Source organism: Cryptomeria japonica, chromosome 3 (genome assembly GCF_030272615.1).
Source record: "Cryptomeria japonica chromosome 3, Sugi_1.0, whole genome shotgun sequence".
Taxonomy (NCBI): Eukaryota; Viridiplantae; Streptophyta; class Pinopsida; order Cupressales; family Cupressaceae; genus Cryptomeria; species Cryptomeria japonica.
The window spans coordinates 917,209,634-917,229,388 of NC_081407.1; positions in this window are offsets into that span (position 1 = coordinate 917,209,634).

A 19,755-nucleotide genomic window follows, 5' to 3' on the forward strand; every position below is an offset into this window, starting at 1 on the left:
TCTTTTGCCTCTCTAGTCCAGCTGAAAGCTGCATTTTTCTTTAACATTGCAGTTACAGGTTTCAATAAATTAGCAATATCTGGTATAAATGTTCTAACAAAATTAATTCTACCTATAAAAATTTACAGTCCCTTTTTCTGATTAGGTAGAGGTAGATCTAAAATAGCTTTCACTCTTTCAGGGTCAATTGAAATACCCTGCTTAGACACAATATGCCCCAATAACTTACCCTCTTGTATAGAAAAAATACATTTCTTTAGATTAAGAGAAATACCATACTCGCTGCACCTTTCAAAGACCTACTTCAAATGAGACAAATGTTCATCAGAGTTCTTTGAAAACACAATTATGTCATCTAGATAGACCAGTACCAACTTATACATCAGACCTTTAAAGGCCATATCCATTACTTTTTCGAAAGTTTATCTAGCATTAGAAAGACCAAAAGGCCTTCTCTTGTAAGCCATGGTACCCCATTTTGTTGTAAAATTAGTTTTATGCTGGTCTTCATCCTTGACCTAAACTTGGTTATACCCAGATAACCATCAAGGAGAGAAAGACTTTTAGATCCTGCAACCACTTGCAACATTTGTTCCATAAAAGGTAGCAGGTAATGATCTTTTAGGGATACTTTGTTCAAGTCTCTAAAATCAACACACAACCTTATCTCTCCATTTTTCTTCCTCATGGGAATGAGGTTGGAGACCCAAGATATGTGTTTGATAGGGTACGTGATGCTTCCCTCAATCAACTTGGTTAACTCTTTGATCATCAAAGGCTCAAGTTTTGGGTTTAAAGGACTTTGTTTCTCTCTCATAGGCTTAGCCCGTGGTTCTAACTCTATTGTTTGCTAGGCTATATGAGGGTCAAAAACCTTTAAATCTGAATACTCCCAAGCAAACACATCATGAAATTCCTGGCTTAAAGCAATAAAATATTGCTTCTCTTTAGGGGAACAAAGCTTACCTAGTTTCAGAAACTTACCCTTAAATATCTTAAGCTCTTCATAATGCTCTTGTTTGATCTGCATACCAAATTTACTCTTTTTAAGCTGATCATCGGTGCTAAAAATGAACTCTAAGGTCACAAGACCTTTGGGAAATATGTTGCTCTTTAACTGAATAATTTGTTCATCATAATTGTGCTTCATATTTTCTTGGTTAGTGATAGAGAATAGATCTTCTTGAAGTGTAAAACTAAGGATTTGGTCATCATTCTCAAAAACTTGCTAGTTGACATTATTATCAGGAATAGAAGGTCTAATAACTATCTTAACATACTATGAAATTTCTCTTTTCTAACCATATCAGGAATATCAAACTAAGCACCAATTGTAGCTAGTCTTTAAAATGCTTCAAATTCTTCGATAGCATCCCAAACTTAGTTCTTATAAGACTTAAGAGTATCATTTTTTGTAACATTAGCATTTCTCACTTGATTAACAATGAGCTCATTATCACCATGTACTTTTAAACAACTGACCTTCTTCTTCCTTGCCCATTCTAATCCTTGAATAAGGCCTTCATATTCAACAATATTATTAGTACGAGAAAAAGCAAATCGGAAAGCTAAAAAATATTTCTCACCCTATAAAGACATAAGCATTGCACCTCCACCAGCTCCATGCCTACTTTGAGAACCATCAAAATACATATTTCATAGTTCATCTTTCTATTTTGATATATTTTCTACCTTTTTCTTAATGTTAGGGATTCCTAATTCAGGCTCTTGCAAAACATAATTACCTAGACTTGTATTTTGAAAATATTTTATGTTTTATTTTATTTAAAATTTAAAAACTCCTTTGACACCTAATTTACATCTTTATAAAAAATAATTACACAAATTTATAAATTAAAACAAATCTAAATATGTTTTAACTGTAAATCATATAAAATAATCTTTTGGAACCCCGAAAAGTCTGAAACCATTATGGAACTTGATTATTACTTTATTCTATTCCTCTCTTAAAACTAGTATTTGTAGATGATTAATCTGATTGTAATTTCTGAAATCTATAATGACATTAGCTGACAACTGACATATTCAATCAATATCCCCAAAGCTTGTTAGATGAGATGTTCTATTAATATTCATGAGGCTTGTTAGATGAGATATTCAATAGAAGAAAAAATATTAAATGAGGCTCATTGAGCAAGCACACCGAATTTTGATAATGCAACTGATTGATATTTCTCATTTCTGTAATGAATACTTTTTCCCTTGCATGGAGTGATAAGAGAAGAATTGGATTCATTGCATGCAATATCTATTTTAATCTAAAGAAATCATTCTACCTATGATTAACCCTTAAACATTTCTTTTTCATTGAAATGTGAAGAAGATGAATAAATTTCTCATATCTCAAATCTAATATTTTATTTTTTTAACTTGAAGTGGTTTGAAGTTGATGTTGAATGCTCAATCTTTATTCTGCACTGAAATTTTTGGCCTATAATTTTCTGACTAAAATCTAGTTTGATAGTGCAAACAAAAAGCTTGAAAGGATCAACAAATGTCATCTCATGGAATGTAGCAACTACAAGATTTGCAAGCTGGATTTGTTGAAACGATTGTCAAAACTTTAGACAAATGCGATTGGCATGTAAGAAAGCCAAATTGTTTGCCACAATGGATAATCTTGTTTGAATCTGAATGCAACCTAACTTGCTGAGAAATTAAATGCCATATACTAAGAATACTTTGATTTCAATATAGTTGCAACAACCTTTTTGTTTTTTGGTACATGTTCTAGTTACCATGTAATGTTTCTATCAATATTTCGGATGACCATGATTCATTAATTTTGAGCAATGTTACCAGGATGGCACATTTGGAGTGGCTTGGTATTATTCTACCGCAATAGAATGTGAAATGCGTTTATTGGTATTCAGATATGTGATTTCTCCTATGAATGGATTGTAAGAACTAAAGGTAAATGATAATCCATTCAAAGGGTGTTTGTGCCAACAAAAAGTTCTAGATACCTAATTAAGCTGATAGGTTTATTTTTGTGTGACAAATATGCACAGTGAATAGCAATAACAAAATAGTATACAAAATAAAATATACAATAAAAATAAAGACAATCAACAGATAACATACCTGCTTCAATGATTGCTCGTTTTCCTTGTTGAAAATTTTGTTTATGAACATGAAGCTCTTCTATAGAAGCACCAAATTTGCATGTCAGAATGCAATCCCATGGAGGAAACAATTTGACAAAAAAAAAATTGGATTTATTAAAAGAAAAAAAATCATAACACAAATAAATGAAGGAAGATGCAATGTTTGTTGCTAACTTTTCTATTGAATACAACTAACTTTTCTATTGAATGCAATGAAAGTTGTCAATTAACAACTTCAACTGAAAGCAGGGTAATCAATTCTCTTGAAACGATGTCAGGAAGCTGATTACTGCATAGAGTAGTAGATATGATGGTTTCAAATGTAAAGTTCATAAATGTTTGAAATAAATATCATACACATGCAAAGACAAAGCTTCTATAGTTATGATAACCATTTGCCATAACAATCTTTTTTTCCATGTTAAACAAGGCATTGTATAGTCAAATAAAAATTGCATCATTGTTGGCAGGATGACATGGTAATATTTCCCTCCAACGGAGCCAACTTAAATTTCTAACTAGATTTAAGGTGAGAACAAATTAAATTTTATGAGGAATGAAATTGAATTTTGAAGGTCAGGATTGAAAGATAACATCAAAATTTAAGGAGATGTTTTTCTTTACATGGATGGATGACATGTATAATGTGACTATAAGAAGCCTCTCAGTTTAATTAGTTATCCTCCTACTTCAATAATCCATTTTTTCCCTTTTCTCTTCTAATTCGTTATTCACTTCGTCTGTGGTTCTATGGGGAAGATTTTTCGACAGAGATTCAAAGGTGTCATTTAGAAAAATTGAAAATATGAATTTTATAGTGCATTTTAATCTTAAATGTTTAAACTCCATGGATTCTAGATGTCTCAATAATTTATTATCTTCTCTATTCAATAGAATAGAATATATAAATATAAAATGGTTAAAAAGTTGATATACAGTATATTGAAATATTTTGAACAACAATGTTCAATTTGTTGTCTAAAAACTTACTATTCAAAGTGCAAAGAAGTTCAACTAAATCTTTGCAAATTTGGATGTTTAAGTTTTCTTGTTCAAACTTTCAAAATACATAAGAAAAAAATTCGAAAGAAAATTACATTCATTAAGTCTTATGAAATAATAGTGACGAAAATATAAATCAATAAAATAAAATTTATTAGTAAAGTTATTCTTTCGATCTATACACTATTATCTTATTGACTTATAAAGAAAGAGATTAAAATATAAAGATCAATAAATTTCTTTTCAAATTTGTTTCTAAAGTAATTTGTCCTGAAAACTATAAATGATTGATAAGTACTGAATAGCCCTCCTTAAATACATCAGCTCAAAATTATAAACTCATAATTAAATATTCTTATTTATAATTAAAAAATTGTAATTAATTATATAATAAAACAATTGCTTCATTTAAAAAATAATCTCAATTTTGTAGTTATCAATTAAAAACCACTTATGGCCTTGTCTTACCATCCATTTGTGAATATTATTTTAGTTACATGCTTAGATCCTTTGAGATGAATGATGTTTCTAATTTGTGGTCACAGTCCTTACATTTCACCAGTATGTTTACTGCTCAATCCTCAGTGATAGTTAGAATGGTATATACTTTTGATAAATATCATGTAACATCATCTTGACTTTTCCTTATACTCAAAATTTACCAATTTAAAGTTGTACTTCAACAAAGTAAAAGACCAATTTAAAGTTGTACTTCAACAAAATAAAAGTTGTTCAACCTCAAAAATCAAAAGTCCTTATCAATTTAATGATTTTAAGTCTAAGGTTAATCTTGAAGGAAGTAACTGACCTCACTGCCATGCTTCCTAACTATTCTCTTTACACTCCTAGTGGGGAGGATGAATGGATATGGAAAAGGAGTGTGTCAGGGAATTCGACTATTAAGTCTGCATACTACCTTTTGGAGGAAAATAATGAGAGATATTTAATATGGACGACAATCTAGATCAAGGGGCTATTCCCAAAAATTAACTATTTTTGGTGGGCGACTGCTCATGGTCAAATTATTACTATTGACAACCTAAACATAGGGGGGTTTTATCTAGTCAATAGGTGTGAACTCTGTTATATTTGAATTGAAAACATTTTTTTACATTGCATCTTTTCTCGAGACATATGGGAAGAAATGTGGAAGAAGCTTAACATTAATTGGGTGCAACTTAATTCTCTCAAATATTTCCTTGAGGCGTGGAAGCTCCTCTTACTCTCACCTGATTACCAAGAGTATCTAACATCAAACTCCCCCTTTCTTTCTTGGAACATCTGGAAAGAATGAAACAACAGGATATTCAGAGAGGAGAGGAGAAGCAACAAAATCCTAGCCACCATCATTATACAAAAGATTAAGGAAAATATAAATGCAAAATCTACTGGTTTCTCCATAATCCTACCCTCTTTTCCAAATCTTTGACTAAAACAGGTTTGGGGAATTCAACACAAATTTTTGAATGTTAATTGGCGAAGAGTGATCTTGAGAAATTATTGTTTATGGAAACCTCCTGAAATGGGATGGATTAAGTGGAACTTTGATGTTTGTTCTAAAGGAAATCTTGGGATCTCAGAGGCATGAGGCTTAATTTGTGATCATAAAGGCTTCTTGTTAGTTGGGTTTGGCTTAGGTCTAGGACAACTACTAACAATGAGGTGGAAGCTTGGGCAGCCTGGATGGGTCTTCAGAGACTATATTATTTCACTAGAAGGAATTCTAGAAGGATATTCCAAACTCATTATTGACTACCTCAATAATGTCATCTCTTGTTCGTGAGAGATCAGAGAGATAGTTGGTAAATGTAAATGGCTGGTGGAATTGTTTGAAGACATTAGAATACAACATGTCTATAGAGAAGGCAATAGGTTTGCTAACCTCATTTCCAATCAAAGTCTTCATATGCTAGATTGGCAGGTCTTTAAGTTTGAGAACAACTCTAGAGAGCTGAAGGAAATCCTCACGTAGGAAAGAAGAATCATAAAAAAGAAGGCGGGAAATAGGACTACTGTTCCATTGGAATGAGATCTTTTAAATTTTTTTATGCCCACACTCTTAAATATTTTGAATTTTTCATTGGGCCCACATAGGTGGAGGGCTTATAAGGTGATGAATCAATGCTTAGACGACTGGGGTCTCTTCTATAGTTGGATGGCCTATGTGGCTAATGACCTAGATAGGAGCATTCTCAATAAAAGAATGATGGTGATAGATGATGACTATGCTTGGATTTGGCAAGATAAGGTATTAATTAAAAGGGTTGCGAAAAGGAGTGATTTTTACATTATCTTTATGGGAAATGATTATCTTGGGTGTTGCACATGTGAGAAATATCATTTTTAGTGATATAAGGAAAGACATTTTTGGATTCATCCCTTCCAAAAGAAGCCAAAGTTCTCAATTTTGTTGCCTTCTGCTCGGTCACTTTCATAGAGTCTAGTATAGTTCTTCTCTTTCTTATGTCAAAATGGGGGGCCCTCTAAAATGTACTAAATCGAGTAACTGTGTGGAACTGATAGATAACAAAGAGCTACGAGAGCTCTTTCAAATGGCAAGTTTCACTCCTTTTTTCTTGGCCATGAAGGGCTACAATAAGGAGCTCTCAGTGAGGGTTTGCAACTCTTCTCAAGACAATGTGGTTATAGTTGGAAGAATCACCTTTACTGTATTGTCAGAGTATATTATGGAGGTGATGGGCTTATAGAATGAAGGAGAGAAAGTTGAGAAGAAGAGAATGAGAGATTATAGAGGTTACATTAAGAGATTCTTTGAGAAAGGTGGAAAACCGGTTCCATTTCAAAATGGGTATGATCGTTCATCCATTCCCAAGCCTTTTCCTTTGATCATTTATCATGTAATGAAATATTTTACCTTAGAGGGTCATTATCCCATTGTCCATGGCTACCATTTCCCCATTCTGAACCACTTAAGATACCATATTAAAAACAATATGTCGTTCTTTATGTTTTCATCCCTCAGTGTCTATATTCAAAGTGGGGAGAACCCACCTTACACCAGACTTTAATTTACATAATGTAAAAATATGCAGTGGATCATACCCCCATCAAGAGTTGTATTGCTTTGGCCTCTTGTAGTGAGGGTAGCTACAAGGAAACCCCTAAAAAAAGCCCCAGTTTAACCCCTAACAATCCTAAGGATGTGCCTAACCTCTCTTGTCCAGTTCAAAACATGGGTAAAAGCACTATTGTTACCCTGGAAAAGAATTCCCTTGAGTTGGCCTTGTTGGACTTAGCCCCTAACAAGAGGAAAATTGAAACGCCAGGAAACACCTTGAGAAAAGCGAAGAGGTCAGGTAGTGAGTCAGCAGGAAAGAGAATTACCATCGACCTAGAGATACAAAATTCTGAAGATGAAGGTGAGAAGGGAATGGAGAAGGAAAAAATAGAGAGAAGCTTGGGGGAAAGAAGGTCTGCTAGGCTCTGAGATAAAGAGAGAAAAAATTCCATCGAGAGTGAAGAGAACATGACTAATACTAGCCTTTATGAAATTTATGATCTAGAAGATGATGAAGACTCAAAGGACAATTCTAAGGATGAAGATGTCTAGGTGGAGGAAGAGGAACCGAAAGAAAGCCAGAATGAGGACCTAGAAGAAGAAGATGAAGGAGAAGAAGAGAACAACTAGTCAGAAAGTGAGCATCAGTCTCTTTTCAAAAACCCCAATAGCTCTGACACATCCAAGGATACGAAAATGGTGTCAGGTTTGCCTATGAGGCTGGTCCACGAGGCTAACAACAACTTGGAGGAGCAATTGAATGAAATAAAGAAAAAAGTGGCAATGCTAGAGAAGAACTATGAGGAACAAGATAGGAAGATAAGAAATATGTGCGATGCTTTCAATGCCCTTTGAACTATCATGGATGGGGTAATGAAGAATGCAGGTCCTAGGCACAGTATCTGGTCAAGGTCAGTTGAAGAAAATCAAGAAGAACAAGGACAAGAAGAGTGCAAGGGAGATGTCTGATGAGGAGGAAGAAGATCAGCTAGAGACCTGGATGCAGAACTTAGGCAAGCTCAAGTGGGACTGGAACCTGATCAAGAAGGAGTAATGGTAATTTTGCTTCCTTTGTTTAACCTTTTTTGTTATGTTTTGCAACTGGTGATATTTTAGGGACTGCATGCCCACTTTGAAAGACTTAATGTTAATTAATTATGCTAATACTAGTTTGTTAAAGGTTGATAAGGATAATGCTGGTAACAACATTAGTAGTATGGTTTATGGAAACAACTACTATGATACTTCTGTAATTAGTAATAGGAATGATACTAGTATCCTTAGAAATAGTTTCAGGGGGATGAAAATTTTTGATCATTTTTTATAAGAATTGGTATCCTACTGCTAGTTGTTTTATAATTGGTGAATGGTTAATGTTGTAACGTTGTATCCCTCTTTTCGGTCAAGATCATCTCTCTGCTAATCTAATTAAAAAACAAGTTTAAATTATTATGAAATATTCATAGAAATGATAAATCTATATGATTATTTTTTGCGGAAAACAAAAAATTTTAGGATTTAGCTTCCAATCAAGATTCAACAAATGGTTGGGTTAACAATAATGTAGCACTTTTTAATCCATTTAGTTATTTCTTTCCTAGTTGATGGATCATAAGGTTTTTTTTCATTTTCTCTTAACATTGTTAATAGTAAACACAATCCAAATTGTATGATTCTTTTCTTAAGTCATAATATGAAATTGTCAAGCATTTGATTCAAATATTCAAATCTTGTTTAATTACTCTTTTAGTTTACATCTGAGTATTTAGGTTAATATTTAAAAAAAAAAATCCTTTTATCAATTCGATATGTTCATCTATCTAAAATTAATTTGTATACAATCTTTCATAGAATGTCTATTTGACTTTTTATTTCAATATGATTTTTCAATCTCCAAATAGTACAAAAAAGTAGATCTCAACACCTTTTCTTGTTATATCCTTCACTGTTACAATGGAAACACTGCATAAATTACATTCCTTGAGATGATTCATTTGAATTTGTTACATCATTTCTAGCTCTTTTACCTCTAACATCTTTTTCCATTAGCTCTCTAATTCTTTATCCATACTCTCCTAATAATTTTCATTAATAACCTATTTTTTCATGATTTTTAAATCAACATTGTTTTCAAAAGTCCTTTGCCATTAACAACACAACTTGTACAAGTTGTATACTCAAACACATTCTTATATTCAACCTTACACTCATTACCTAATGAAGCTTTAACCACATCATTTATGTCAAAAAAAGCATGAAATTAGTTGTATCATATAAGGCATCACATAGTGAAGGATTTGAGCCTGCATTCTCATTTTCCTTTAATAATATTTCAAGTAATCTCACTAGTTATTTTTTTCTTTTTCTTTGATAGTTCATATTTTAGAGAACTAATTTCCTTTGAAAATCATTTCAATTTTTTAAAAATCTTTATTTTACTTTTTAACTTTCAATAATTTTTTTCACATATTAATCTTTCATTTTTTCTCATTCTCTTACCATTTTTCCCATTGAAATAAATAATTTAAATTTACCTAATATTAAAATTGATTTGTTTCTTTGCAATCTACCTTCACCTCACAAAAAAATCATATTTATATAAACAACCTCAAAAGGATTTGGTTACCTTCTAAGCTATGGCTTCACCAAATATCAAGATGATAATATTTTAAATCATCAACCCCTTTAGCTAAAAACTTATTTTTTTGACTAAAAACTACATGCTTTGACTAGTGGTTATGAATTACTTGTGGATTTCATTGTAGAGCCTTTCACTATTTCTTCAATATGGGTAGTGACATATCACAAATTTATATGTCTCATTTTTATTCATCCTTCTTTACATGGTCTATTTTGATTTAATCTCCCTTTTTCAACACCTTTCTCACGTGTCTTAAACCCTTAGCATGGCCTTGTCTTCAAATAGAATCTATAATCTCCTTTTCAATGCAACTTTAGCTGTGACAAATTTTAATATCAATATTTTATGATTGACATCTAAATCAAAGGCTTCAATATTTTCAAACAATGGATATTGTAGATGTATAAAAATGACCACTTTCCTAAGTGAATATTTAATATTCATTTTAACCACATTCCTCAAAATAATTAAATTATTCACATTCATCTATTTGATTAAATAAGTTATTCAATTTATTTAATTAAGTTCACCTAAGCCTTTCATAGCCTTTGATTAAATAAATCACTTTATCTAATTAATTCCCCTTTCTCCCCTTTTTACATTTAATTAAGTTGATCATTGCATATAAATAAATCTAATTTATTTATTTAAATCCCCCACTTGTATTTATGCATGTTGCTTCTATTTTGTTGAAATAAAGTAAATTATTTTAATTAAAATTCCCCTCCATCCACTTGCATTTTCCTACATATCCCACTTGCCTCTCTAACCCTCCTTCTAGATTCTTCTAATCACTTCTAAATTAGCCTAACCCATCTCCTAAATATTATCACATCCCTAAGCAAAGGGAAGTCACTTCTCAAACCCTCAAAGTCTTTGGAAACCATTAAAGGCTTTATGTCTTCAACAAGTTAACCTCCAAAGTCTTCCAAACAATTAATGGTTAACTCAAACTTCTTACATGGTTAGAGACTTTTTTCCTAACTCAACCTTCATCTAACCCAATGGTCCCATCAAGCATTCATGGCTTTACCCTTGGTTATCTTCTTAACCCTTGCACAAGAGTTTACCTCATTGGATAAAAGCTTTATCCAATGGATAACCTTAGCCTAAACTTAACCCTTACCTTCTAAGATAATCATGAGGTCTTCTCAAGCATTTAGAGCTTCTTTCATCTCCTATCAAGCAATCTTACCTTGACAATCATCACCATTTTATTAGTGATAATTGTAAACATGGATTGATAACTTTCAATCTTGGCCCTTGATAACATTATCCAATCTTGATCATTCATTGCCCTATTTTTCCTATAAATAGAGCCCCGATTCTCTCATTTTCATATCCAAGTCTTTATTATCAAACTTATAGAAATTTTACTAAGCATCTAATATAAATCATTGTAATCAAGCATTTATCCTCTCTTTGAATAGAAATCTATCGTGCCCAACTTTTGGGCACAAAAAAGAAGCAAAATTTTTTTTTTTGACATCATGAACTCGCAACATATCCTACAATATAATAACTTTATTAGAGTTTTGTCTTATCGAGGATGTAAATAAATTCACTTACTAAAGTTGGGTTAATTAACCAACTCGAACGAGCGACTTGTTTGGTGGAGATTAATTAGTATCACGGATTAGTTAGCTAGCTCAATTACCTAAATCAAGTTGTCGCTAATTAAAACAAGGGTTAATTGGTTATCTTAATGTATTAAATCATTCCCAATCATATAATGATAATGCTATTAATTAATTGATGCACATGCAAAATTTATTATTTAAATCCAACTGATGAGGGTTCGAATTACTATAATGTCATTTGCCCACTAAACTGACAATAAGCTAAAGCCAATTCTAATTTTCCCTAAACCCTTAATTTTGATGATTTAATTTTAATCCGGCCAAGACCGGTCTCAAGGGCTTAAGGTCCATAAAATTAATTCTACAATTTCTCCTTTTAAATTTTCCTAACGTCCAAATATATTGGGGAAAGTCTATTGATTAATTAAATAAATTAATTGATTTAATGTATAGTGTATCCAACTATATTAACTCTTTATTTTTAAACCCCTTTAATTTTACTATATTAAAATTTAAATTCTCTAAAGAATAAAAACATATAATAATTCAATTATTAAAATAACCCTAATTATATATTAAAATCAAATTTTAAAACTCCAATTTAAATTTCCCATCTCTAATTTAAAATTCTTTTAAATAAAGAATTCCCTTATTCCTAAAATGCTAACCCTAACCCGAAATTGGGTTAGGGTTGCATTTCTATTTATTCCTATTTTATTCTATTTTCTTACAAATTTATACCCTAATCTGAAATGGGTTAGGGTTTATTATACCACTTTTTTTTGTGTTTAGTGTGTGATTGCAAGTACGGAGGCAGATTAGGGCACGTCGGCCATGGGCATGGCGGAGGGTTTCGCAGAGGGGGAAGAGTGGAGGAGGTGGCGTGGGGCTCTCCTGGATGCCACTATGTTTATACACAATGATGGCGGTGCCGTCCACTGTGTATACGCACAGTGGCGGCCGCAGACCATCCACTGTGTATACGCACAGTGGCGGCCGCAGACCATCCACTGTGCTTACGCATAGTGGCGGTACCTCCCGTGCCGTCCACTGTGGGTAAGCACAGTGGCACGGCCCGAGAGCTGTCCACTGTGTTTACACATAGTGGCTTGGCATTTCACGTGCCATCCACTGTGGGTAAACACAGTGGCGCGGCCCGAGAGCCGTCCACCGTGTTTACACACCATGGCTCGGCCGGTGCTATGATTTCCCCCATTTTTTTTGTATGATATTTTTATAAAAAATTTGTAAGTATGTAAATATAAATATATATATATATACATATATATATATATATATTTATATATATCCATTGTCATGTTCAGAATCTATACGTATATCTCTTTTTTTTTATGCATCTCTAGAGTATGTTTTCAGATGCAGGGATGGATATATATATATATATATATATATATATATATATGGTTAGGATTAGGAAGTTTATTTTGAATTATTTTTAACACAACAGCATGCAATCCTTTATATATTTTTTTGTAACAGGGATACACAAGTTCAAAATATGTCTTTTTTTTTTGTTGTTGCAGGGATATACACATATAGAAATTTATATATATTTATATATATATATATAGGTATATATTTTTCAATATATATACTTATATATTAATAGATATATATAATTAAATGTTAAGACAATAGGGTTGGAAACCCTTACTTTGTTTTGAGATTCTAACATCTCAGCATTCTGACCTTAGTCTTTTAACAACAATATGAATGAGTCTTATTTTTCTTCTCTCTTTTTTTTTTAGTCTTACAACATGTTTTCTATAGCAATGTATAAATGCTAGATCCTTTTTTTTTAGCTGTGCCTAAATAGAGTAAAAAGTAACAAAATAACAGTAAATAAACTTTGCAAGAAATTACTCAACATAATGCATTCTCTTTTCTTTTTTGTTTTTCTTAACTTATATTTGCAGAAATAAACATGACAACAGAATTCTTTTTTTTTTAGATAGAATTTGATACAATTTACAGCAACCTAATAAATGTTTAGAACTTAAATAAAAGGTATTTTGCATATAGAATATTTGAATACTAGGGTACACATTTACAATGGGTGAAAGTAACCCCAACTAGTCTCTCATTCTTAATGATGAGGACTTGAATAAAAGAATACATTTCTTTAAACAGAAATAAAAGAATCATCTTAAGCCCTTTATTTACATTGTTTTCCTTTATTTTGCAATAATTCATAAAGTATGTTTTTGCTTTCCTGCATCTAAATAGAAATCTGAATCTGAATAAACATCTGCAACCAAACAAATCTGCAACTCCTAATCTCTTTTCCAAGCAACCTGCATGTAAAATTTTAGGGTTGTGACCATGGGATGCTCACCTCCTAGCCTAGGCTTACTAGAAGCCACCCCTGAGCTTGGAGAACCAAGACCTAGATGGGGTTACAACCAAGCAATACAACAAGCAAAAGAGGAAGAAAATAACACAACAGAGACACCCATTCCCAAGCTGAAAACTCCATCACAAAATGTGATGCCTTATTAGGGTGGAAGTGGACCAAGTACCCTAGGGGAGAAATCTGCTAAATCAAACTTACAGCCAACTTATGGCACCCATGAATGCATAACTAGAATTCATCCTTAATCCCTACACCCTTATGACCCCCCAAAAAAGGCAAACATGCCATATTTGCTCCCCCTTATGACCCCCAAGAGAAATAACACAAAAGGAAGTAGCAAGGGTCTCATGGATAGACCCTTGAGATCACTCTCAAAATGAGAGCCTCTCACCCTAAGGGCTGTCAAGCTTCTTCCACCCCCAAGACTAATCTTTCCTCCCAAGGAAAGAATGGTCTTGAACACTTCCCAACACAGCAATGCATAAAATAGAAATAAACAAGAAAACACATTGAATTTTTACAAATACAACACAAATAAAGAGTTACAGCAATTTCCATTCCAAACATTCTATAACATTTTTACATTTACATAAGAGGGGAAAAATAACACCAACCTTGACCTGCCAAGGGAAATCTAAGGGAAAGCTTGATGAAGATCTGCCCAATCCTCTAATCTTTTTCTGCAAATTCCGTAACCCCCAAATCTGCTATCCTAAAACTGGTTTTTCCTCCAAAATTTCTCCAAAAATCTCCAAGGATGGAGAGTGGGTGATTAGCTCACTAAGATTCCATTCTTAGCCTAAGAAGGCCTCTCTCACTCCTTCCAACCTCTTGGATAGAGTGAGGGATCCCCCATTGGGTTGGTCTTCCCTAGGTCTTACACACTCCCTAACCTAGGTGTCTAGAGAAGGGAAAATGGAATGGGGAAGAGGGATTACTCCCTTCAAGAAAGTTATCCAATGAAGGAGGGCACTCCTGTAGATGGAATTCGTCCATCTTGGGAAAACCACTTTTTTGGGTGGTTAAACAAGTCCTAAGGGAAAGACACATGGCCAATTTTGGCCTTCACCCATAGGTACCCCATAAGGCCTAATAGAAATGCTCTAAAATTGACTCTAGGAGTTGATTTGACCCTCAGAAAGTCCACCTGAAGTTAACCTACGGGTCAACTCTGAGTTGACCCTCCTTGTGGCTCACTAACCTAGATTTATTGGTTCCTTCAAGGACAATTAGGAGATATAACAATTAACAAAAAAATAAAACTCTCCAAAAAGGTGACATGACAAATTGCCAACACAACATACTACATAGGTGTCGAGTGACACTACAAAATAATTCCACATCACAATACACACATGGCAATTGTCCCTTAAATGATTTAAACAATTCAATAAATACAATTTACACTCATGCAACATTTTACATTTACAAATAAAATACAATACATACGGGGTGTTGTCTCTCCAAATAGACAACCCTTGGTTTTACTAGCGCACATAGGCCTAGGCTTGATTCTCCATAATATTTCCATGGTCACATGGATAATTTCCTACACATTTCAATTTAAACATTAGTACTTCCCAATAGCCTCATATTAATATAAAACACATAATTAGAATACAATACATTCATTTGCAAAGACTTGTCATTATAAAATACGATTTGTCACAAATCAAAGCAATACATCATAATCCTCAAAATTTGATCCATTTACAAGATATGCAACATATTTCTAGCATTATAACAAATCCTAAAATTTAGATAACAACATAAATCATCACAATATTACCCTAATCTAGAATCATATAATATTCTATAATCCACAAGGCATAGAAATGGAGCATCAAATATATATCAATATTACCAAAAATTGTGGGGCCATATAAAGTTCTATATCTATAGTGCGTCAAAACTAGCATCCATAATAGTTCTAATATGAAAATAACTAAAGAGATAGGATGGGTTGGGGTAGGGCCTCACACCCTCCCCCTCTAGGCATGAACATCCTCTTGGAGTTCATCAAAAAGATGAGGGTACTGTGATCTCATACGTGCTGCATCCTCCCATGAAGCTATAACCTCATCATAACAATCCCACTGGACCCTAACCTAGTCCAACTCTCGACCTCAAAGGGCCAATGTCTGGTGAGCCAAAATGCAAATGGGCTCCAAAGCTAGCTGTCTGTCTGACTCCACCTGCAAGGCATCCCAATCTAAAATATGAGACTCATCATAGATATACTTTCTCAAAACTGACACATGAAACACATCGTGGATGCGTGACAGGCTAGGTGGCAAAGCTAGGCGATAAGCAACTGGTCCTATCCTCTCAAGGATCTCAAAAGGTCTGACAAAGTGAGGTGTGAGCTTAGAACCCTTTCCATAGTGGATTGGACTCTTATGCGGTCACACTCTCAGAAAAACTCTATCCCCAACCATGTAACTCCAGTCTATCCTCTTTGCATCTGCATATTTCTTCTGCCTATCCTATGCCTCTCTAAGGTGTTGTCTAATCAAAATTACCTGCTTCTCCATATCACAAACCATCTCAGGGCCTATGGCCACTCTATCCTCAATACGGTCCCAACTCAAAGGTGCCCTGCATGGTCTGTCGTACAAAGCCTGAAAAGGTGGCATCCCCAAAGAAGTGTGATGCCCATTATTATAGGCAAATTCTACTAAATGCAGGTAGTCCTCCCATCGGGTTTGATGATCCATGACGTACATGCAGAGCATATCCTCTAACACCTGGTTAACCCGCTCTATCTATCCATCTATCTCTGGATGATAGGTTGTGCTGAAATTGAGCTTGGTGCCCAACGCTGCCTGTAATGCCTTCCAAAAGGAAGAAGTAAAGAGAGAATCCCTATCAGAAATAATCTTGCGCAGAACACCATGAAGCCTGACAATGTCTTGCAAGAACACCTGTGCCATTGCTGGAGCTGTGAAGGTAGTCCGGACTAGTGAGAAATGGGCTACTTTGGTCAATTTGTCAACTGTCACCAAGATAGCATCATGGGGATGAGATGACATAGGAAGACCAATGATGAAGTCCATGGATATAGTATCCCACTTCCACTCTAGTATAGCATGGGACTGGAGTAACCCACCTGGATGGTGGTACTATGCCTTGACTCTTTGACACTCAAGGCATCGGGCTACTAGCTCGGCGATAAGCTGTCGCATTCCTGGCCAATGATACAACTGCCTCAAGTCAGCATGCATCTTCTTAACCCTAGGATGTGTTGCATAAGGAGCTCTATGAGCCTCCATGATAATGAAATCTCGCAAACCCCCAGGAGAGGGTACATAGATGTGCCCTCTATGGCGTAATAAACCATCGGACTCTAAAGAGTAGTCCACAAACTTCCCCTCCAGGGCCTCCTGATTATGGATCCTCTGACAAACCTCTAGATACCAATCATCCTCTAGCAATCGCTGCAAAATATGGTTTCTCAAATCTGTGCTCATGGATATGGTGTAAACCTCATGTCATCTCCTACTTAGGACATCTGCGACCACATTCTCCTTTCCTTTGATGTAGTGAACATCAAAATCATACTCACAAAGGAACTCCATCCATCTCCTCTAATGTGCATTAAGGTTAGGCTAGGTGAAGATGTATTGCAAAATCTGATGGTCTGAATGAAGCTCGAAGTGATGACCTAAAAGGAAGTGTCTCCACCTCACAAGTGCATGTACAACCGCTGCAAGCTCTAGGTTGTACGTAGGGTAGTTAAGCTCATGAGTCTTAAGTTTCCTAGACTCGTATGCTATAACCCTACCCTCCTGCATAAGGACTGCTCCCAATCCATCTAAGGAAGCATCTGTGCATACCATGAAGTCAGCCATGGGGTCTGGCACAATAAGAATAGGTGCACTAGTAAGTGCCCTTTTTAGATCCTGAAAAGCCCTCTCACACTTCTCTGTCCACTTGAATTTCTTCCCTTTTCACTGGAGGGACGTGATGGGGTGTGCAACTTTGGAAAATCCCTCAACAAAGCACCTGTAGTATCCTGCTAAGCCTATGAAGCTCCTAACCTCTATCACACTGGTAGGCGCCGACCAATCCATAATGGCTCTGACCTTTGATGGGTCAACTGAGATCCCATCTCTGGATATAACATGCCCTAGGTACTTGACCTTTGATCTAAAGAAAGCACACTTCGACAAACTGCCGAACAATTGGTTGTCCCTCAGACACTGCAAAACTTGCCTCAAATGCTCCTCATGCTCCTTCTTGTTCCGGGAATAGATCAATATGTCATCGAGGAACACAATCACAAATCGGTTGAAGAAGGTGCGGAATATCCCGTTCATGAGACTCATGAATACAGCTGGAGCATTCGTAAGACCGAATGGGACCACAGTGAACTCGTAGTGGCCATATCTGGTGTGAAATGCAGTCTTGTGGATATCACTTTCCACAATCCTCAACTGATGATATCCTGAATTTAGGTCTATTTTGGAAAATGCTTTAGCACTCTGAAGCTGATCAAACAAGTCATCGATCCTTGGCAAGGGATAGTGGTTCTTGATGGTTACTTTATTCAGTTGCCTGTAATCCATGCACAATCGAAGGGATCCATCCTTCTTCTTCACGAAGATGACTGGTGTGCCCCAAGGGGAGATGCTAGGAAGAATGTGACCCTTCTCTAAGAGTTCCTCTAGCTGCATCTTGAGCTCATTAAGCTCATGAGTGGTCATCCTATAAGGTTCTCTCAAAACTAGCTCGGCTCCCGGTACCAAGTCTATGTGGAAGTCAATCTCCCTGCTAGGCGGCATACTAGGTAGCTCCATTGGAAACACATCTGTAAATGCCTCAAGGATGGGATGATCATCTATGGAAGGCTCCTTCTCATTTTCTTCCTCTCTATCACTGATTGTGATAGCAAACAACTAGAATCCCTTCCGCATGCTCCGCTTAAGCTGCATAGTGGATATCATGCGAAGAGACATGGGTCTCTGAATCCCAGTGATTACTATGGGAGCACCATGATCATCCTCACACTCGACCCTTTTCAAGTGACAATCCATCTTGGCTCTGTGGGCGTAAAGCCAATCCATGCCAAGTACGATGCCATAAGATCTAAGTGGCATAACTCTAAGGTCTACTAAAGTGGTGGTATTACCAATCTGGAGCAGACATCCCCTAACCTCTGAATCAACTGACACTCTAGCCCCTGAAGCTAACTCCACTTCCCAGCTGACACTTTGCCTCACTACCACTAGCCCGCAACGCTCCATAACCAATGGAGATATAAAGGAGTCAGTCGCTCCTAAGTCAAATAATATAGAAATACTGCTACCTCTGATCTTACCTGTAGCCTCGATGACTGTGGCCTGATGCTCTTCCTGGTGGTTGTCACCCACTACGAAGACTCTATGGGACTTGCCCATATCCCCAACTGTAGGCTTTGATGTTGCCATCCTCTAATTTCTTGTCATCTGACCTTGTGGACACTTTCTCACCATGTGCCCCATGGCTCCACACGTGAAGCAAGCACCACGTGCCTGGAACTGTGTGCCTTGCGGCCTGGAAAAAGGATGCCCACCTATCTGGCTAGAACCACTGTACCCACCCCTGGAGGGCTGCTGAGCCCGTGCAAGGGGTGTGTATATACCTTGTGCTCTCCGGTCACGCCTAGGAGCCTGTGACTACCACTGCTTGGGCCTGGAGCCCTGCTGTCCTTGAGGGGGCCTCTGTCTCTGACTCTATTGTGACTGCTACGGTGGAGGGGGTTTATAGGACCCTGAAACATTTCTATGGTTTCCTTTCCAATGGGGTTTCTGAAACCTGAAAGACTGGGGAACTGGGTTTCGGTTCTAGAACCGATCCCTCATGTCCTATGGCCTGATCTGAATCTCCTCAGCTATAAGGGCCTTCTCTATGGCAACTCAAAGGCTTCCGGGAGCGGCCATCCTCACTGGTCTTGCTATCTCAGCATTAAGTCCCCTGACAAATCGATTGATGAGTAACTTCTCATCCTTCGGGTAATCTACATAAGGTAG